This window comes from Thamnophis elegans, chromosome 2 (assembly GCF_009769535.1).
Source record: "Thamnophis elegans isolate rThaEle1 chromosome 2, rThaEle1.pri, whole genome shotgun sequence".
In the NCBI taxonomy this organism is placed as follows: domain Eukaryota; kingdom Metazoa; phylum Chordata; class Lepidosauria; order Squamata; family Colubridae; genus Thamnophis; species Thamnophis elegans.
In genome coordinates, this window is record NC_045542.1 from 172,575,565 (window position 1) to 172,598,217 (window position 22,653).

At 43.9% G+C, this 22,653-nt stretch overlaps 1 pseudogene; it reads right to left on the bottom strand.

Annotated features, from left to right (window-relative positions):
• Nucleotides 1-470: 470 nt before the first annotated feature.
• LOC116502599 lies at nt 471-18,672 on the bottom strand (annotated as a pseudogene).
• Between the last annotated feature and the right edge of the window lie 3,981 nt (nt 18,673-22,653).

Here is a 22,653-nt window from a genome sequence, read left to right on the forward strand (position 1 = left end):
AGCTTTGACAGAAGTGATCCTCTGGTGACCACCTGGATCCCGTCAAGGGGATCTCTGGGGTCTTGTTTCCCCTCAAACCCTGGAAAGTCTTTGGCAGCTTCCCTATGCGGACATAGGATCTCCTGATGGTCTCCCAAACCGGCCTCCACAAAGCTGAATTTTCTCAGCTCCCTCAAGGCGGAAGGAAGGGCCATCAAAGGAGAATCGGGCTCTGTGGAAGAGGCGGATGAGCTGCAGGGTTCATGCATTGACTCAGCACAAGGTGAGAGGTTTGTTTCGTCTGGTGTGAATAGGCAATAATCACAGAGGTGGGAAGGAAAGGAATATGCTTAAAACTTTTTATTTCTGTAACGAGAGAAAAAATCCACATTGGGGACTAGAGGAACAAACCAAGGAATCTCTGGTGGGCCCTCACACCAACAAGCTTATAAACCTCACAGATCAGTAGTTTTATACTAGTAGTTTTAATTGGTTCAAGACACCCCATAGGAAATCATGACTTTGGGCCAGTTTTGCTTGGTGTCTGGGCACATTTTCTTACTTCCACATAGGGGATGCCCAAGTGTCTCTGCTAACCTTTATTTGATCTTTTCTTCTTGTTGTGGTCCTAGCAGCTTCTCACGGCTTCTCTTAACAGAGTGCCATCCACCAGACTGCTTTGACTACAGTGGCAGCGGGACACTGTTGGGAAAACTGAAGGAGCCCGTTAGGGACAGATTATCTTGGGCAGAGTCTCTGCAAGCTAATCCTCATTTTACAACCGTTTGTTTTAGTGACCTTTCAAAGTTACAAAGGCACTGAACAAAGTGACACGGTCAATCTTCACATTTAACAACCACTGCATGATTGCAACTTAGGGTGCTTGACAGCTGGCATATATTTACAAGAGTTGCAGCAGCGTCCTGGGGTAGCGTGTGCTTACCTTTTGTGACCTTCCCAGCCAGTCAGTCAATCAGGGAAGCTGGATTCACTTAACAACTGAGGCAAAAAAAAGTCAAAATTTGCCCTTACTTGCTTAGTGACCAATTGTTTTGCAGTGAAAGTTCCAATCCAATTGTAATAAGTTAAGGACTCCCTGTTTGTAGAGTCACGAGAGCTGACCCTGATTTCAGGCCACATAATAAAAAATTAAATTCATTCTCATAAGCATGAAGTCAATGTGGAAGCCACAAGTCACATGTTGCAATCATTTCACATTGTCCTTTATAACCACAGAGGATTTGATTAACGATTACAAGTGGAACTGACCAATTGATGTAAGACCAGCACAATCATATGATGTTTCAATTTATGACTACATGGCTTAATAATGAAGTTGCCAATCCCTATTGTTTTCGGTAAGTGAGGGTTATCTATATAGACTTAGTTAAAACTTTAAACATTTATATAGCTGCCAATCTTAAAACAACTGAATGGCTTACAGCCATTAAGCAGTATAAAGCAATATGAAAGCAAACAGCAAAAAAAGGTGCCTCAGCCTCACTTCTCTAATGCACCCAGTTTAAGGGCTCTGTGGAAGGGTTAAAGGAGCAGAGACTATCAGCTCTTGGGAAGTGTGTTCTATAGGGCAGACACTGCAAAAGAAAAGGCCGGTTCTGAAGACCCACAGGATGGCAATATTTAAGAGAAGGGACAACTCCATTGCTCTGGTGGAACAGGCAAATAGCAATTGCACTTAAGACTTACATACCACTCTATAGTGCTTTAGAGCAATTTATAATGTCAGACAGATATCCTCAGGGAAAATTAGTCCTGCAGATATAGTCCTGCACATCAAGTGTTTTAACATGAATCAGTTTAGTCAATTCTTGACTAAAGTTCTGTCTGCATTCCATGCTTTTATAAGGTTTCATATCATAGTGGATCCGTTTACATGAATTAAGGATGCTTTAGTTCCTAAAGGCATCTCCTCCATATGGGTCCTTTTATGGGAAGTAAGTTGATTACTCCACATGAAATTCTTTCCACACAACGTGCATGCATATTTTTTCTCCCCTGTGTGGATTCTTTCATGACAAGTAAGAGTCCTGTTTTCAGAAAAACTCTTTCCACATTCCATACATTTGTAAGGTTTCAAACCTATGTGGATCTTTTTATGGGAATTTAGGTGACTTTTCAACCTGAAGCTCTTCCCACACTCCGTGCATTGATATAGTTTCTTCCCTGTGTGGATACTAATGTGATAAGTAAGAGAGCTGCTTGTACTAAAGCTCTTCCCACATTGATTGCATATATAAGGTTTGAATCCTGAGTGGATCCTTCTATGGCAAGTAAGGGAACTGCTTCGACTGAAGCTCTTTCCACAGTCCATGCATTTATACGGTTTCTCTCCTGTGTGTACTCTTTTATGGGAGGTAAGGGAACCACTATGACTGAAGCTCTTTCCACACTCCAGACATTTATAGGGTTTCTCTCCTGTGTGAGTCCTCCTATGAGACATCAGGTGGCCACGGCCATGAAAGGTCTTTCCACAATCCGTGCATTTATAAGGTTTTTCCCCTGAATGGATCCTTTTGTGGGAAGTAAGGACACTGCTCTTGCTGAAGCTCTTCCCACACTCCATGCATTGAAAGGGTTTCTCTCCCTTATGGATCCTTTCATGGGAAGTCAGGTAACAGCTTTTGCTGAAGTTTTTCCCACACTCTACGCATTTATATGGTTTCTCTCCTGTATGGATCCTTCTATGAGAAGTAAGGGAACTGTTTAAACTGAAGCATTTCCCACAATCAATGCAATTATAGGGTTTCTCTCCTGTATGCATCCTTCTATGGGCAGTAAGGACGCTGCTTTTGCTAAAACTCTTCCCACATTCAATGCATTCATAGGGCTTCTCACCTGTATGTGTCCTTTTATGATAATTAACAGAACTATTCGAACTGAAGCTTTTTCCACAGTCCATGCACTTATATGGTTTTTCCCCTGTATGGATCCTTTTATGGGAAGTAAGGTCACTACTTTGTACGAAGCTCTTCCCACACTCTAGGCATTTGTAGGGTTTTTCTCCCCTATGGATCCTTTCATGATAAGTAAGGGAACTGTTTGAACTGAATCCTTTCCCACAGTCTGTGCATTTATAAGGCTTTTTCCCGGAATGGATCTTCTTATGGTAGTTAAGATTACTAGTACATCTCAAGCTGTTTCCAGAGTCCACATGTTTATAAGGTTTCTCTCCTGTATGGATCATTTTATGAGGAACAATGTCACTTTTATTGCTGAGGTGGCAATTACTGAAATTGGGTTTTGCTTGGAATATTTCCACATTTCCTTGATAGTTTCCCATCCCATTTTCCTTACAAACATTTTGGGTCAGGAGATAATCCAATTCCATACATCCAAGAGTGGAGTTTTCTCTCCAGTTGTAGCACTGCTTTTTCTCATTTTGCCTTCTTTCAAACTTATCGGTAGATGTCTCTTCTTTTATTTCAATCTTGATTACTTCTGGCACCACACTCAGCTCTTGGTAATTGTCATTCTCCTGATCATCAACTGTTTGATGGGAAAAAAGGACAATTAGAAAATCTGATTAGAAAAGCAAGAAATTCAGGATGTTGATAGGGATCAAGTCTCATTATTTGCAGAAGCTCTTTCAATACTTCTAAATCTAAGGCAACAAACATACAACTTGCTGTTCCCAGTCCCTAGCCTGCATCTGCAGGGAAAGCAGTAGGAAAATGACAGCATGATTATTAGTTATTAATCTTTTAAAATTGTATATATGATGGAATGAATGCCTGGAAAAACATGTTTCCCAGATCTTTCACAGAGAAAGGTCCAGATCGAAACACTGCGTAGTCCCAAGCTGGATGAAGGAGGGGGGAAGAAATTCAGGGTCTCGCGAATTTCTCAGGATATACTGGTATCTAGTAAGTGAGTAGGTTATAGATTTAGTTTGGCAAGATTTTATTAAGTGTAAGCAAACAATTCAATTGGATGTGACCGTGTCATCTGTGGACTTGGTCCAACAGCATAGTTGGTCCTGTTTCATTCTTGTCAGTGAACAACAACTTTAAAAAAATCCCACAAATTAAATAATAAGCAATGCAGTGTTCTGCAGCCCAGGTCTTGATGTGATGTATGAACTTGTGTCACATGTGCTGTACCTTAAGTTGCGTCCAATGCCACCATACATACATACTATGGCAATAATTTTAACAAGATTTGTGCAAATTTCCTAAGCTGTAAACTGTCTAGTGATTCCCTGCTTTTGCTTAATTCTAGAGTACCCCTTACCTAAAGAAGCCACAATCTCACATGTCTCTAACATGATTTCTCGGTGCGAGGCTTTCTCACTGGGATCCAGCAGCAACCACTCTTCACTAGTGAAATATATGGCCACCTCATCAAAGGACACAGGACTCTGAAAGAGAAAGAATCCCTATGAGCAGACTCAGTCAGCATATTTGAGGTCTCAGTTGTCAACGTTTCAACTGACGAACCCAACCACAGCAGCCACAGTCGAGACAATCCAATCTCTTGATGCAAAACTTTTGAGTATATCATTTTGGCATTGATGAGGGCAAAACCAGATCTATCCAATTCACACGCAAACCTACATAATCGAAGCATAGGATTCTCCCTCCCCTCATTAGTGCAGGTCACATTGTCCAATTGAGTCTCATTGTATTGCTATGAGAAAAAATCTTTGGATTTGGCAAACACCTGCTGAATTGTCCTTGGTGCTCACACTTGTCTTCTTGATGTCTGGAGCCTAGATTCAATACTCCCCTTATCTCCTCCTGGTTCGTTAGCAATGTGAGAAGCAATAATGATTGCAACAGCAAAAGCTCGCTTCAAATCTTGACGGCAGTATGTTGTGCTGAGACCCCAAATGAAAACGGAGGCCTCCCACTGCTTCCCCAAATTAGCCCCTGATCTTTTTTTTCCTACCTGATATGGAGGTCCAGCTCCTCTTTCAGCTTCACCAATGCAAGGAGATGATCTAGTGAACAATTGTGATTCCATTTCATTCCCTGGGAAGGAAAGAGATAAGCAGGAAAAAGATTAACTCCATCTCTTCTGATATGAAGGTACAAGATGGTCTAGCAGGGAGATGTATTAGAATTTTATCCAAATTATTAAGAAAGGCCAAAGACAGGTTGCTCCCTTCCCTGTCTCTCAGGACAAAGAAAATACGTTGGGATGAAGGAATAAGAATACCACCAAAGTGATCCCCAGAAGAACCAGTCTTCTGCAAATGGGGAATCATGGGAAGGTAGTATATGGACTGAAGGAGGGGCTTCCTTCATGGGACTTAAGCCTTCTAGCTTGAAGTAGGAGAATTAAGTATTTCTTGTTGGGTCACCTAGTAATTCTAATTAGACACAAGAGAAAAGATACACAGAATTAAGAAAAACTGGAATATCTCTCAAAAACCTCCAGTCATGCAGAATAACCATCACCTGCTGAACCATCCTGATGTTGACCTTCCTGCTTGGAGATAGCCCTGCAACACCACGGATCTGCATTAACGACCATTTCCTCAGGATAATAAGTGCCCACTTCCAGGAAGGGCTTCGGAACCTGAAAAATACAGGCAAGGAAGAGGAGATAAGAACAGGATATAACTGAACCTGGATTTTAATTTTGGGCCCACAATATTGCAAGATTTGAGTATCTATTTACATATGTCATCTGGGAGAATACAGGAACAATTCCTCTAATGGAATTCTCTAAACATTTTCTTGTATTACTAATCCCAACAATTCTCCTAGGCAGATAATTAAGAATACAAGCAGATTAAAATCCATCTCTATTTCCCAAGAGGAGCATCTCTCACCTGGCACCTTCCCTGTTCCCCCTCTTCCGCTTGGCTTAGCAGGAAACCTTCGGCCAGGGCCACTGCCTGGCAACTGGTCTCTGCTCGGCACTCCCGCACCCAGCGTTGCATGTCCCTGGGCAAGACAGCCAGAAACTGCTCCAAGATCACCCGGTCCAATATCTGAGCCTTGGTGTGCTTCTCGGGCTGCAACCATCCCCAGCAAAGGCGGTGAAGGTGGCTGCAAAGCTCTCGTGGTCCTTCAGCCTCCTGAAAAGGGCTGTTCCTGAAGCACCAATGTTGGATCTCAGAACTAAGTGTTTCCTCCAGGATGTTCTGCCGGGCTCCTGCCCAGATCTCCCCACAGTTCCCAAGATGAGCAGCAGTAGGGCTTTTTCCTACTCTCTCCCAGGCTGGCTGGTTTGCATCCATTTCCAATCTTCTCTGACAGAAACGCACAAGGGCCCTGAAATCTTCTGGGTCTCCAAAGATCTTTTCAGACCTGGGATCTGAATGAGTTGCGCAGCGAAACCAGAAGTTTTTCAAGCCATTCAGCCCTCGGATGGTCCCCAATGATTACATCTTAACTGAAAAAGAAAAACCCAGGAGATTACACAGAACATTCTCACTGAGTAACTGAGCATTTAATCTAAACCAGAGCAACTGACTCTGGAGTGGGGCAAAGTTGATGTTCTATTAATTGATTTTGGTGGAGGCTACAGCTCAAAAGAACCAGGAAGAATGTGCTTGGAAAACAATTGGCTCAGCTTATCTGAAAGGCTTAAAACTAAGATTGGAAAGGAAGGAGATGAATCTTTAGGACCCAACTCCAAACATGAACCTTACAATAACAAAACAGACAACAACAAAAACCAAGAAAGGAAATGGTGAGAAGGAAGGTGAACTTAGGTATAAAACACAAGTAAGGAAGGTCAGCCATAAAGCACTCAGATGCCTATACATTACTGTTCAGAGTAATGGGGAACAAATGGGGTATTCTTGAAATCCAATACACAAAAGCAGGTATCATATTGTCACCATTATGGAAACTTGGTGGGATAGAACTCATGATTGGAATTACAACTAGAAGGGTATAAATTGTTCAAAAAAAACCAGAGTCAACAAAAGAGGAGAGGAAATTGCATTGTATGTGAGGAATCACTGCATCTCTACAGAAATACACAACACCAAGGATGAAAGCATTCTTGAACACATTTTGGAGAAAGCCAGAGGAAAGAGAAATAACATTGTGGCAGACACTTTTATGAGCCAGGCATATGCGGCCGCAGCCCAAAAAAGCTAATACAATCCTTGGTTGTATAAACAAAGGCATAGAATCAAAATAACGTGAAGTATTAGTATTGCTTACAATAGTAAGGCCCCTGCTGGGATACTGTATCCAGTTTTGGTGACCACAATAAAGTTGTTGAGCTTTGGAAAAACTGCAAAGAACAGCAACTAAGATGATTCAAGGCCTGGAGTAATAGGCAGTAACTAGCAGTACTCAGCAGTAGTAGTAACTGTGAGGTGGATCTAGGTGTTACGTGTGGATTCCCACACTTGCTGCATCTACCGAAAAAGCAAATATAATTCTATTCTGCATCAACAGAGGGACAGCATCAAGAGCAAAGGAAGTCCTAGCACTGCACTGCTGAGGTCTCACTTGGAATATGAAGTCCACTCCTAGTTGCCACAATGCAAGCAAAAATATGCTGGAGTTCAGATAATAGCAATTTATAAGGAGTCTGCATAAGGGGGGGGGGTTAATGACAACTGCCTTTCAGTGCGTGAGGATAGGAGTGGGGTGGACTTATTCTCCAAAACTGTGGCTAGGACGAGAAGCAATGGATGGGAGCTGGTTAAACAGATCTTCAACCTGGAATTAAGACATTTCCTGAAAGTGAGAACCATTAATCAATGGAATAGGTTGCTTCCTGGAGTTGTGGCTACTTCAGCAATCAGCACTGGATGTTTTCAGGAAAAGACTGGATAACTATTTGTCGGAGTTGATATAAGGTCTCCTGCCATGGGCAGGGAGGGGGTTGGACTAGAAGACCTTCAAGGTCCCTTTCAGATCTAGGAGCCTATTTTATTCTTAGAGATGTTTCAGCTCAGTGGCAACATCTGTCCTCTCTCCCTCAGCCCCTCCTCCCTCCCGCCCCCCTTGGAGACCAAGCCAAATTTGGGGGGTGGTGGTTCTGCGGAGGTGTGAAGAGAGTGAAGCCCCTTTCCCGGATTCTTTTTCGCTACAAATCTGTGAAGCAAAATATAGGAACAAGTGGCGATTTAAGCTTCCTCCCCCTCCCCCAGCAATTCTTCCTCTCCCTCCCTTCGGAGGGCGGGAGCTTTTCTACTGCACGGCCAGGAGCAAGAATGGGAGGGGGGACTCCCCCTTCGTAACAGCCTCGAGATTCGGAGCCCAGCATACCTTTTTGGGGGAATCCGGGGGCTCCCCTCTTCACCACGGGCTCCGGGGGAGTTTGCTACCTCTCCTCCCTGCAAAAACCGGTCGAGGATGCTCTGGCGGCGGATGGGAAAGGAGCTGTTCTCCAGCCCTCCCCGCGGGAAGCCCCCCTTGCCCGCTCCCCAAGATTCCGGGGGCAACTCGCTGCCGGGTCTCCCCAGCCAGGCAGACGCCAGGGCATGCGCAGTGGCGCTCGGTGAGTCGGCAGCGCCCGGCCCTCTAGCGGCGAGACCGTGTGATGATTCTGAAACGCTACTCAAGCCAATGTCTGGTTGGTCCTCCCGGCTCTTTTTGAGACGGTGGCGCTTCCGATGGCCTTCATTCCAGCGGGGAGGCGTTGCAGAAAGAGGAAGCGTTGCACGAAAAGGTTGAATAGTTAACACCAGTGTAGCTTCGCCCTCCGTTCTTCCCAGCCCAGAGAACCATCTAGTCCAACCACCGCTCACTACATCGATGTATAAAATAGAGTAGAACAGAACAATAATTTTATTGTCACTTTGAATGTATGTATATTGACTGGCATACTGTTGAAAGAAATGTCCTTCTGGGTTCGGCTCCAAGTGGGGGAAAAGACACTGGAGACATGGAGGATGCTTGGATGGTTTTAATGGTGGACAGGGCCACATGGCTTGAGTCCTGAACAGAAAAGCGGATCACATGCTTCAATGTTGGTGGAGAAGAAGAGAAGGAGGGGGCTGAGATGCTGAAAGACCCTGGTTTTATGCCCTCTCTGGGCTTTGATCTTGATCTTGTATTCTGATTGGTTGTCGGACTCCCATGGGGCCATGCAGGGGCAACTCTCTAGGTTGCGTTTTGAATCCAGGTTTGGTTGAGCTCTCAGATGCCATGTGGAGAGTTGGGTAAAGGGCCAATATTATCATGCCTTAATCCCATCTCCTGGAGCTGAAGGGGAGAACTCTTTATTATGTAAAGGGACTGGCATGGCCTTCTTAATGGCCCATTGACAAAGTGGGTGGAGGCAGGAAGCTACAGGGAGCTATTCTCTCTTTATAAAACATTTTTCTTCCTTTTCACATCCAGAGAAATATTCTGCCTTTTCAATATTTCCTAGGATATTTCATTTTTCTGGGAGAGGGCTGGGTGATGAATTCCTACAATACATTAAAATGAAATCACATTGCATACAGCTCTCAAAAAGGACACCATCTCCAATATGCACTACATAAACATGACAAAATAAATACATACAAAATTATGAATATACCCACATGTATGACACAGAGAAACAACACAGGCAGTTACCCGATGGCGCTCCCATCTGGTTGACATTTGCAAGACACCTCCGTTTTTCAAGTACGGGCTGTTCCCTTGCCAAGCAGGCTTTTCTGCTCGGGAAACTCTTCCTGACAACCTGCCCGCAAGCTTCCTTGGACCTCCAAAAACAGATGAATCGTAGGAGGGAAGATTCCCATGTTTTCTCCAAAGTACCCACCCTGGCCAGACCCCACCCACCCAATTCCACTTCTGAGGTTGGCAGCCTCTAGGTGCCTCCTCTCTTGGGGGGGGCATCCATGGGCTATGTTGAGGTCCCCTGTTGCTACTGGTGGTAGTGCTATCCAGGGTCCCTAGAAGGGGATAAGGAGCCCCAATCAGTAAGGAGGGAGTGGTGGGAGAACATTGATGTTGGTGGGGTGGGTAGGAGGGGACTGAAATCCCTAAGGGAGATGTTGGACAAAAGGCTGCCGGGCAAGGAAGGTGGGAGTGTGAGACTTCTCCCCTTCTCTTCTGTCCACACCCCTCCCAGTGCACTTCTCTCAGCAGGAAACGGCAGTCCTGAGAGGGGTTGGGAGCCTATTTACTGGCTGAGAGGATGAGAGAGAGGCACCCCCAGAGGGAAGCACCACCCTCAGGGATCCCCAGAGCTCCTCAGGGACCAATCCTGCTCTCTGAATTAGGCCACCCTCTGGGCCTCTCCTCTCCCTCAGGCTTCCTTTACCTCAATGGTGTCCTGCCGAGAATATCTTTCCAACCCCCCCCCACCCTTGTGGATCTTGGGGCCCCACCACCTCCACATGGTTTAAAGTATCCCTGATTTAGGCAAGCGAGAAAAAAGTCCCCAACCCAAAAGAAGGACCAGAGTTTGGGGGGCCGCCCCCCTCAATCCAGCAGTTTCCCTGAAGGAAAACACCTAGCAATAGCAATAGCAGTTAGACTTATATACTGCTTCATAGGGCTTTCAGCCCTCTCTAAGCGGTTTAGAGTCAGCATATTGCCCCCAACAATCCGGGTCCTCATTTTACCCACCTCGGAAGGATGGAAGGCTGAGTCAACCCTGAGCCGGTGAGATTTGAACAGCCGAACTGCTGAACTGCAGTCAGCTGAAGTAGCCTGCAGTGCTGTATTTAACCACTGCACCACCTCAGTGGATCCCTCAGGCTCACCCCATGGCTGAGGCTGAATGACTGAGAGTATCCTCAGATCCTACTACCTGATCCCCTTCAAGGCCTCCGACTCCACTCACCCCCAAATATCCTTCAAAATAACAATGGTATATCTTACAAGGCAAAGAGAAAGGGTGAAATTGCTGGCTGGAGAATACGAAATACCTTGACATAATAATATATTCAACTATTGTATTATTTAATTGTATTTAATGAGAAGATGCTGGTAAATGTCTTCCCATTAACTCCTTGAAGCACAAATCCTCGTCTATCACTCAAAAGTCCAAATGGATGCTCAGACTGTAGAAAGCAGCAAAAGGGTTTCTGTTCTCTGGTTATCCTTTGAAACCTCTGATGTAAAGAAGATAAAGTTGGCCAAAGCACTATCAATGCTGCAAGGATTCCACAGCTGCAAAATTAAGTAATTAAGATTACTTAAAAATGCCAAGATTTTATAATGAGGAATGTTCCCTGATTTTATAGGCTATGTCTCTGCTTCTTTCATATATATATATATATATATATATATATATATATATATATATATATATATATATATATATATATATATATATATATATATATATATATATACCTTGCTAATGCTTTTCTCATTCCATGATTTTCAATGTATCACTGTGGAACGTGAAACTGAGTCAGATCTGAACTCATTCCACCACCCCCTCTAGCACTTTCTAACATTTTATTCCACTCCCCATCCCCCCTGATAAGTTCTCTTACATATGAGAAAGGTTGTTCATAATCAGGAAATCTGTTTTTTAAAAATATATCGATAAAAAGTACAAAGTCACAATCATGCTTGTAACTGTTTTCTCCAAAACCATAGCAACCTGATATGTCAACTATGATTGATCTTTCTGATGAACTTGATATCACAAAATGAAGGAGCCAGTAAAGCGGCATTTGAAAATCTTGAGAAATAGAAAATACGGTAATGATTAATCAGAGAAACTGACCAATGAATAACTTAAATCAAGATCTTTAAAAAAATGTTAAATCAATAAAACCATTTTCTCAAGCCTCCAAGTTATGTGTCCTGAAAATTAGTCCATGGCGTCCATCTTTCTTTTCAAATCCATTTATTAGGAACACATTAAATTGTCAAGGATTTGGTATAACTCCAACTCTGAACCAGATCCAGAATTACACCCTATAAAAGCAAAAGTTTGAAACTCCCTCCCCCCCCCAAAAAAACATCACAATCTTCAATCACTTGTCAGTCCAACAGCCTGGCGACTCCAAACTCCACCTCCGGCCAGCTGCAGGCCTCTTCTCTTCCCACAGGAAATGCGACCTAAATATGACATTCCCCCCTTATCTTTACAACCCCCCTGCCTTTCAACAGTTAGAAAGTGGCGAGCCTGAAAGTATTTTTAAATTCATTTACTACAAACCTAAATGCTAATAAAAAAGAGTACAAAGGCTACAATAAAATATGGTTCCATATATGTAATCTTCAGGGTCGACACATTTTTAAAGCCCCTTTCAGCTAGGTTAGGAGAGTATTAATATGGTAAATAAATTGGTTGCTTTCCACGGGAGATTTTTTTCTGTCCTCTGTGGATTCTTTCTTGAGAAGCATTCTATTTTCACAAAAACACCTTCCTCATTCCATACATTTCTATTTCCCTCCTGTGTGGATCCTCTTATGGGAACAGGTGACTTAATTGCACTAGTGCAATTTCTTCCGTGTGTGGTATTAATGTGGTAAGTAAGGGACTGGCTTGTACTCAAACTCTTCCCAAATTCATGGCATACATGATATCTCTCCTTTATGGATCCCGTTATGGGAAGTAAGGGAACGGTTATCACTGAAGCCCTTTCCACATTCCAAGCATTTATAAGGCTTCTATCCTGTGTGGGTTCTTTTATTGTAAATCAGATGGCCACTGGCAGCGAAGGTCTTTCCACAGACTGTGCACTTATCCCTGTATGGGTCCTATTATGGAAACTAAGTTGACTACTTTGGCGGAAACTCTTCCTACACTTTAGTCTAGACATTTATAGGTTTTTTTCTCCTGTGCAGATCCGTTTATGAGAAGTAAGAGAACTCTTTAGACTGAAGCTCTTTCCACACTCCATGCATGTATAGGGTTTCTCTCCTGTGTGGAGCCGTTTATGGAAGTTCAGATAACTACTGCTTTTATACCTATTTCCACACTCCATGCATTTATAGGGTTTTTCTCCTGTGTGGACCAATTTATGGGAAGCAAGGCTACTGCTTTGGCTGAAACCCTTCCCACAGTCAAGGCATTTATAGGGTTTTTCTCCTGTGTGGACCCGAAAATGGGCCGTAAGGGATCTGCTTCCCCTGAAGCTCTTTCCACAGTCTAGGCATTTATAGGGTTTTTCTCCTGTGTGGACCAATTTATGGGAAGCAAGGCTACCACTTCGGCTGAAGTCCCTCCCACAATCTAGGCATTTATAGGGTTTTTCTCCTGTGTGGACCAATTTATGGGAAGCAAGGCTACCGCTTTGGCTGAAGCCCCTCCCACAATCTAGGCATTTATAGGGTTTTTCTCCTGTATGGACCAATTTATGGGAAGCAAGGTTACCGCTGTGACTGAAACCCCTCCCACAATCTAGGCATTCATAGGGTTTTTCTCCTGTGTGGACCTTTTTATGAGAAGTAAGACCCCTCTTTACACTGAAGTTCTTTCCACACTCCAGGCATTCATACGGTTTTTCTCCTGTGTGGACCAATTTATGGGAAGCAAGGCTATCACTTCGGCTGAAGCCCCTCCCACAATCTATGCATTTATAGGGTTTTTCTCCTGTGTGGACCAATTTATGGGAAGCAAGGCCACCGCTTTGGCTGAAGCCCCTCCCACAATCTAGGCATTTATAGGGTTTTTCTCCTGTGTGAACCAATTTATGGGAAGCAAAGCTACAGCTCTGGCTGAAGCCCCTCCCACAATCTAGGCATTTATAGGGTTTTTCTCCTGTGTGGACCTTTTTATGAGAAGTAAGACCCCTCTTTCCACTGAAGTTCTTTCCACACTCCAGGCATTCATAGGGTTTTTCTCCTGTGTGGACCAATTTATGGGAAGCAAGGCTACCGCTTTGGCTGAAGCCCCTCCCACAATCTAGGCATTTATAGGGTTTTTCTCCTGTGTGAACCAATTTATGGGAAGCAAGGCCACTGCTGTGACTGAAGCCCCTCCCACAATCTAGGCATTCATAGGGTTTTTCTCCTGTGTGGACTCTTTTATGAGAAGTAAGACCTCCCTTTACACTGAAGCTCTTTCCACACTCCAGGCATTCATAGGGTTTTTCTCCTGTGTGGACCCTTTTATGAGAAGTAAGAGAACTCTTCACACTGAAGCTCTTTCCACACTCCATGCATTCATAGGGTTTTCTCCCTTTATGGGATTTCAGATTTCTACTTCGACACTTCTCCGTACTTTCTTTGGAATCATGTTGTGTCAGGAAACGATCCATTTCCACACATTCAAAAATAGATTTTTCTCTCCAATTGTGATTCTTTCCACGTTTTCTCCTTCCCCGATTATTTGTAGATGTCTCCTCAGGAATTTCAGTTTTGATTATTTGCAATGGCACTAAATTTGGCTCCTGGTCATTTCCCTTCTTCTGAGCATCAAATGCTTGCCGGGGGAAGAGAAATAAATTAGAATAATCTACAACCTCCAGTTTAGTATTCCTATGCACAGATTTATCTATTACTGGGCGTCTGCACCGAGGGAAATGACAGCATGAATATTAGTTACTAACTTAAAAGACTAGTGTGGCTGTTCATCTAACCCTCATTAAAAGCTTAAAGCAAAAAAAAACAAGTCTTGACAACAGGACCTGGCACCCAACTCGTCTCATCTATGAGGCACCCAACTTGCATTTAGTAAGAGAACATATGTCATTGCAACACAAAGCAAGACAAAATTTGTTGCTGAGTAGGACAACTACAACAAGCAAAAACATCCTATCCCTGATCATCTTCCCAATAACTCTGCAGTAATGACCCAGGGGTGGGTCAAAGATGATTACAAGACTGAATGTCAACCCTTGCTGGTCACTGTACTGATCTCTTTCTTCTAAATGAAACTGCTACTTAGAAGACCATGAAAGGGGACCGGAATTAATGTAAGAGGAAAAAAGAAGAGTATGGAATCATTTTTAACAACTTAACTTTAACAAGAGCCGAGGTGGCGCAGTGGTTAAATGCAGCACTGCAGGCTACTGCTAGATCAGCAGTTCAGCGGTTCAAATCTCACCGGCTCAGGGTTGACTCAGCCTTCCATCCTTCCGAGGTGGGTAAAATGAGGACCCGGATTGTTGGGGGCAATATGCTGACTCTCTGTAAACCGCTTAGAGAGGGCTGAAAGCCCTATGAAGCGGTATATAAGTCTACTGCTATTGCTATTAACTTACGTATGTATCTAAGTTGTAAATAAAGTATCTAGTGACACCTTGCTATGACTTAAATTTTCCTCCAGAGGAACCCTCACCTAAAGAAGCCATGATCCTAGACATTTCCAACATGACTTCTTCATGCAGGGCTTTCTGGTTGGGATCAAGCAGCAACCACTCTTCACTGTTGAAATGGATGGCCACCTCCCCAAAGGACACAGGACTCTAAACAAGAAGAATCCATGTGAGCAGATAGAATTTGCAAGGCCTCCTTTAATCTGCAAAGCCTAAGAGCACAAAGTGAAAATTCTTGACTGGGCCTTTCCCTAGTCGGACTTAACATAGTATGATAAAAAGGACAACATTCACAGCCTATGCCTGACAGCCAATTACAACATTTTAGCACTACTTTGACTGACTCTGCTGACCTTCAATGTCAGCAACCTGCCTTGATCAAGTGGCATAGTGTGCCTCAGACACACCATCTATCAGTGGCCCCAACATTTCATGATATTTGCAAGAGGTTCTGTAGGATTTCTGTGTATCATAGTAACCAAATGGTCTTTGTGGTTCTTTGAAGGGTCAGCCTTGCTCAGTCTCATGAACTTTCATGAAAATACTAGGAAGGCACTTCCAGCCATCAAAATGCTGATGATACACAAAGCAATTTATCAAGGGAGAAAGAGAATATAACTTTATTCTCACTTTGAATGTACGCTGTTTGGTATATATTAAAATGAAATTTTGTTGCGTACAAAACAAAAGGGTCTCCACCTCTAATAATTAAATACAAAATTATGCATATAATCACATATATGACACGGAGAAACAACACAGTTTAGTTTGGATGTATACATGGTGTCAGCCTCTGCTTTGCCACTGCTTCGGCTGCCATTGAAACGGGAAGGGGGGGCATGGTATTTGGGAGGGGAATCATTGTTGTCCTGGAGGAAGTTTCTGGACTCTGATCTGACCACCTTACTGCGCATGTGGAGGAGGAGTGTTTCCCGCCAAGGCCAACGGTCCGGCATTCCATCCTGGTAATGCCTTTTGAAGTTATCTCACACCTGACATTTGGGAGAATTATGATTGGACTGTGCACGGGATGCCAAGGGGAGGGAAATGAATTATACAATATATTATTCGCTTTCGCACCTAATTAACCAGACTTCGCTTAGCTTCGCATCTATTCATTTATAATTAGTAAAAGTACACTTGATTTCAACAAATGGAGTCCAGTGGTTTTCTTTCTTGATTATCAAATGAAGAAATGGCGAGAGAAATAGATCTTGGATGTTTACCAGGCATAGGGAACAAAGCTGTTACAGAATCTGGTAGTCCTGCTAGAAATACTCCTCATCCAACGAAGGAAATGGAGACGCTGGTTTGCATGCTTCACTAAGGATGATGTGTGGAGACCAGTTCAGATTCTTTGATATCTGCATTTGCAACACTTAATACTGTTGACCATGTCTACTGCTGCATCCTTCATATGGAATGGAGTATGACCAGGCCGACTGTTTCTAAAATTTATGATGATCTCCTTCGTTTTATTAACATTTCTGCTTCTCCTGTTTTTATTCCTTTCACCAATGATAGGAAAACAAGATTATGCTTACAATAAACTATATTTAGCCTAACCACTCATGTCTCCTGTCTGCTTTACTTGGGATATGCAACATGAAGTGCCATGTGGCATTTTTTGAAACCAGAATTATATAACCTGTCAGGGTAAAGATTTAAGAGCTGACCAACTGCTACCATGATGTAATGCTGGGAATGAGTCAGCAAGGTTTTTGGGCCAATACCATTTTAAGAGCCTGTAATAAGAAGAGACCTGTTGGGGGATATCTCTCTTCCCGTGTGTTTCTGTGCTTTAATTTGCTGATTGCTTTCTCTTTGAGGTCGGACTAAAGAACATGTATGTATATATTCTTTGTAGATAAAACCACTATTTAAATACAAACCTCTGTTTGTTGTATCTGCTCCTGGGTTGTCTCACATAGTCACAGTGTGCGCACTCTGACATAACCACTAAAGAATTCCATTCATCTCCAAAACTTAGTTGAGAGATGGGCCTAGTTTGACTGATCATCAATTTAAATTTCCTTGTTGTCCTTTGCTCAGGAATAGCAGTAATGATATGTACAGTCGGCAAAGGAAACTAGAGGCCTCCTAATTCTCCCCCATATAAGCGGCTAACCTCTTCTTTCTTACCTGAGTCAGGAATCCAGCAGCTCTTTCACTCCACCAATAGGAGGAGAAGATTCAGTGAACAACGGTGACTCCATTTTGTCCACTGGAAATGAGAGAGACAGAATGGAAACAGGAAAGAGTTCAACTTCATCTTTTCTACCCTGAAGGCACAGCTTAAGGTTTCTTCCTGTCCTGCCCTGGAAACCTCCATTTTTGTCTCTTCACACTTACTTTCATGGGCTCCATCATGGGAGCCATGAATAAAAGGAGAAGACCAAACCTCACCACATGCTGAAGAACTAAGCTCAGTTAGATTGTTCTCCTAACCTTTTGGAACAACACATGGCAGTTTATACTCTCGGCATCCGAAGCATTTGCTCAATCCCTGTAAATTCTCTCCCCCCCCCACTCTCTCTTCAGTTTGAAACCAGAGAAATTAGTGATGTTCTAGCAACCCAGGAAACATGCCTGAAAGAGCAGGTGGTGTTGGAAATGGACCAGCAGGGATCTGTTTAGGAATTTAGTCAAAATTATCTCTTAAGGAAGGCCAAAGACAAAGAGAAATCATGATGGAGGAGGAGCCAGAATGCAACTCAAGGTGGCCCCTACAGGAGTCGGTCTTCTGTGAAAGGCAAATCCTAGGCTTGCTCTGAAGGGAGGGAATTCCTTTGTGCGCCTCAAGTTTTCTAGCTTGAAGAGGGAGTTCTACCTTTCTTATGGGGTCACCTTCTACTAAGTCCAACGACTAAGACCCGGGAAGACGCAGAGAATGAAGGATAACTGGAATCTTTCTAGAAAGTCTCCAATCCGGTGGAACAGTCTTCCCTTACCTAGCGAGGTATCCTGACTTTTAACCTCAGAGATCCCTCCGAAAAACAGATCAGGAGAAAGATTTGCGAGATCCACCCAATTACTCACTATTCCTGGAAGGACCTCAGAACCTGAAATATAAGCAAAGAAGAGCAGTTAAGAAAACAGGACAAAAGAGGATCTGGATTTTATCTTTTGCCCACAAAACCCTTGTGACCATCAGTGGAGAAGGATGAGACCCAATGGGGGAATCGCTCCAAAGGAGATACTCTTTGGAAGAACTCAAGAACAATTTAGCTAATGAGGTTCTCTAAATATCTACTCGGATTATTAATCTCCAAAACCCTATCAGGGAGCAATGGAAGAATTCAAGCTTGTGAAGATCCCTCCGTGTTCCCCAAAAGAAGCTTCTCTGACCTGGGACCTTTTTCACTTCTCTTCTCTTCCAGGCTCAGAAGGGATCTTCCAGCTACTGGCACCGCCGGGCAACTGGTCTCCGCTGGCTCTCCTAAGATCCTTCCAGTCTTCCAGGAATCTGGATCTGAAGGAGATGTGAGCAAAGGATTCCTTTAGGCTTCCTTCTCTCCTCCACCCTGCCCCATTCTTGGATCTCCCCTATGCACAGCCAAAAGCAGTTATGGAGCGGATTTCCTGCCCCCTCCAAGACTTACGCCTCCTTCCTTCTCCTGGGGAGGATCTGAGTCGCGGAATCCCCTCTTGCTCGCCCCCACCTGATTCCCAGGGAGCAACTCTCAGCCGGAACTCTCAGGCAGAGTGGAGCATGCGCACTGGCCTAGTCAGCCGACTGCAAAGAGAGCGCCCCCTGCAGGTGAAATCGCAGCCGCGGGGGCAGCTTTGGGAGGCTTTGCAGGGCAGCCTCTGTCCGGAGCTGCACCTTCCCCGGAGAGCGGGCAGTGCAATCGGCATCCGGGAGAAGCCAGGCGGAGATCGTGGGCCTCCCCGGGTCAAAAAAAAATGCCTTAAATACCTTGCTACATGTTTAAAGAAGATCAGTATTTTCCACGCAATTAGAGCTAAAACGAATATACACACATACATTTTCTCTTGCTTTGCTTGCAGCTCTTCCCAAAGCCTGGAGGCTGATCCCAGGCTCACTTCAAATCTTGATTCTGCCTAAATAAAGCAGTTTGGGACCGAGCTGAAGTTGTGAGGTTTTGCAGCAATGAGAGGGACAATTGTCTGAACAGATTTCTTTTTGAGTTAGACCTAACTGAACAGATAATACTCCTGGAATTAAAAAATCTATCATTTCCCCGGTTTGTCGGCGGAGCGTGGCAGCTGAAACTTGTGGAGCTCTGCAAAACTCAGCTGATTTCTGCTTGCCTGGAGGCTTCTCGGGGCCAAATGTCACCCTGACGGGGTGATGAGGAAGGGAGGGCTCCCGCAGATCGCAAGGAGACGGTAGTCCACTCAGCCTGATCCGGGAAAATCTTCTCGACAGGCAGAGGAGACGCCCATTAGTGGCCCAACCAAAGCTCCGAGAGGCGGGACAAGCAAGCACGGAGATAAACGGAAAACTTACAATGTATTGGATTGGGTAAAGAGCGTAATTTCTACCCCAAACTAAACTCACCAAAACAGCTTTGCCAAGAAAGGAGACGCCCAAAAGTAGGAGGGGGGGATTATTACTCCTTATCCCTTTGGAAGCGGGGAGTGAAAGGTCGGAGCGATTACACATCCGTTTGAAGTGAAAGTGAAACAGCCTCCCGCTTCCCGTTGGGCATGCAAGACACTCGTGGTGGGAAGAGGCTCGGTGGGGGTCAGAGGGGTGGCGAGCGCTTCGTGGTGGGTTGGGGGAGCCTCACTGCTTCCAGATGGAAGAATATATGTACCGTCCTCTATGGCCTGGCAATTGATGCAGTTATCCCATAATGCCACTCATATGGGAAACACAGCATTGGAATTTGCAATACTGAGGGAATATTATGTGGATAGGTTGGCAGGTAGTGCAAGGAAGGTTACAACGCAGTGTGGAACACTTGCGAAGGTTAACCCTAGTTAGGGCTAGATGCTTTGCCACTTGCTTTGTATGCAATTAGAAGTGGACCAAGAAAGCAGCATAAACTCTCACCTTATGAGCTGATGTTTGGTCGCCCTCCCACTTTCCTTAGAAGGAACATAGCAGGCTGGCCAGATTTGGGCCATGGAAATGGTGCAAGAGTTGAATAAGCAAATTGGAAAACCCAAAACGTATGGTCCCAGACAATCCCCACCTAGGTTAGTGACCAAGTGTCATACTTTTAAACCAGGAGACAGAGTGTGGGTAAAGCACTGGAAAAAGGAACAGTTAGAGGGGAGATGGAAGGGTCCTTATGTTGTAATCGTTAAGATTGCTGAATCCAAGACTTGGATTCATTGGACCCACATTAAGAGAGTTGCTGAGGAGCAATGGGCTATGCGACCAAGTGAACATCCAACGAAATTAAGGTTCACTTGAAAATGACCTTGGACTATATCCTTTTCTGCCTTGCTATAGGTGTATTGCTAGTTGCTTGCATAGTGTGTATTGATTTGTATCTGGACTAGGTGTAATCCCCTTCCTGCTGGGCACCAGTCTGGGACCTCAAGGCCACTCTGTAGAGACCTTACCGGCAATAGGTCTCCTTCACACAGTGGTGAAGAAAACCCCTGCTAAGCCACACCCAGGAAGCTGGCTTTCGACGCACGGGAGAAGACAGGATGAAGAGGATCCTTTTGCTTGTTGCATATAGTAGTGATTGGTAATGATGTGTGTATTCGCAATTTAGGACACTGGAGCCGCACTAGTGAAAAGCCTCGCATCATCCAATCATATGCAGTGGGCTCTGGAGAGTGTGAAGGACAACCCCCAATCACCTTTAGGCCTGAATGCTGGATAGGTGTTTTGCCCCATCCTTGTCAATTTCCTCAAGTCTTTGACAGGATTGTCAAGGACACTTGTCATACAAGACGTTACACAAATCATCAAACATATCAATATGTAGGATACATACTGAGAAAAAGGCATGTGCCGCTACAATGCACAAAAGGGGGGTAATATCAAGGTAATACCAGGACTAACACTGGATTGTGGGCCTCCTTTATCAAGAGCCACCACACACAGACAGATCCTGGACATGGGCTTCAAATGTTGTATTCCTCTTGTCAAGACGCACCTGAACAACAAGCAATGTCAGAAGCGTCTTACCTGGGCTAAAGAAAAACAGATCTGGTCTGTTGCTCAGTGGTCCAAAGTCCTCTTTTCTGATGAGAGCAACTTTTGCATCTCATTTGGAAACCAAGGACCCAGAGTATGGAGAAAGAATGGAGAGGCACACACTGCAAGATGCTTGAAGTCCAGTGTGAAGTTTCCACAGTCTGTTGATTTGGGGAGCCATGTCATCTGCTGGTATTGGTCCACTGTGCTTCATTAAGTCCAGGGTCAACGCAGCTGTCTACCAGGAGATTTTGGAGCACTTCATGCTTCCTTCCGCAAACAAGCTTTATGGGGATGCTGACTTCATTTTCCAGCAGGACTTGGCACCTGCTCACACTGCCAAAAGCACCAAAACCTGGTTCAATGACCATGGGATTACTGTGCTTGATTGGCCAGCAAACTTGCCTAACCTGAACCGCTAGAGAATCTATGGGGCAATGCCAAGAAAAAGATGAGAGACATGAGACCGAACAATGCAGAAGAGCTGAAGGCCGCTATTGAAGCATCCTGGTTTTCCATAACACCGCAGCAGTGCCACAGGCTGATAGCTTCCATGCCACGCCGCATTGAGGCAGTAATTGCTGCAAAAGGGGCCCAAACCAAGTACTGAGTACATATGCATGCTTATACTTTTCAGAGGTCCGATATTGTTCCATATACAATCCTTGTTTTATTGATTGCATGTAATATTCTAATTTTCTGAGATTGTGTATTAGGTGTTTTCATGAGCTGTAAGCCATAATCCTCACAATTATGACAAATCACGGCTTGAACTATCTTGCTTTGCATGTAATGAGTCTATCTCATATACTATTAGTTTCACCTTTTAAGTTGCATTACTGAAGTAAATGAACTTTTGCATGATATTCTAATTTTTCGAGTTTCACCTGTACATATAAACACCTGGAAGAGATGTTTTACAGATAAACCACAACTAATGCATATCATGATATATGACAAAAGTACAAACAGCTGATATATTTGGCTATATATTGAAGGAAGGCTGGTATTTTCAATACAATCAGAGCTAAAATACACATATACATACAAACATATATTTTCCCCTGGTTTGCTTGTGTATGTCAGCTCTTCACAAAGCCTGATCCCAGAACAACTTATGATGTTGCCTCTACCTACGGCAAATAAAGCAAACTGAGCAGACACAGGTCTTGACAAACACTGGCATAAGCAGGACAATGTAATAAAAGATTCTTGTGAGAAAGACATAACTAACTAGGTAATGCCTCTGGTATAAAAACAAATCTGTTTTAGGAGCTCTTTCCATAATGCATACATTTATTCAGTTTCTCTTATGATGATCTTCTGAACTGTTCACTTCTTTCTGTGGGAGCATTGTACTTACTGGATCCTTAAAGTCGATTCTTGTATGGGAAATACTGTAAGACAGATAAAATGCTGTTCTATGCATTTATGTCTATATTGT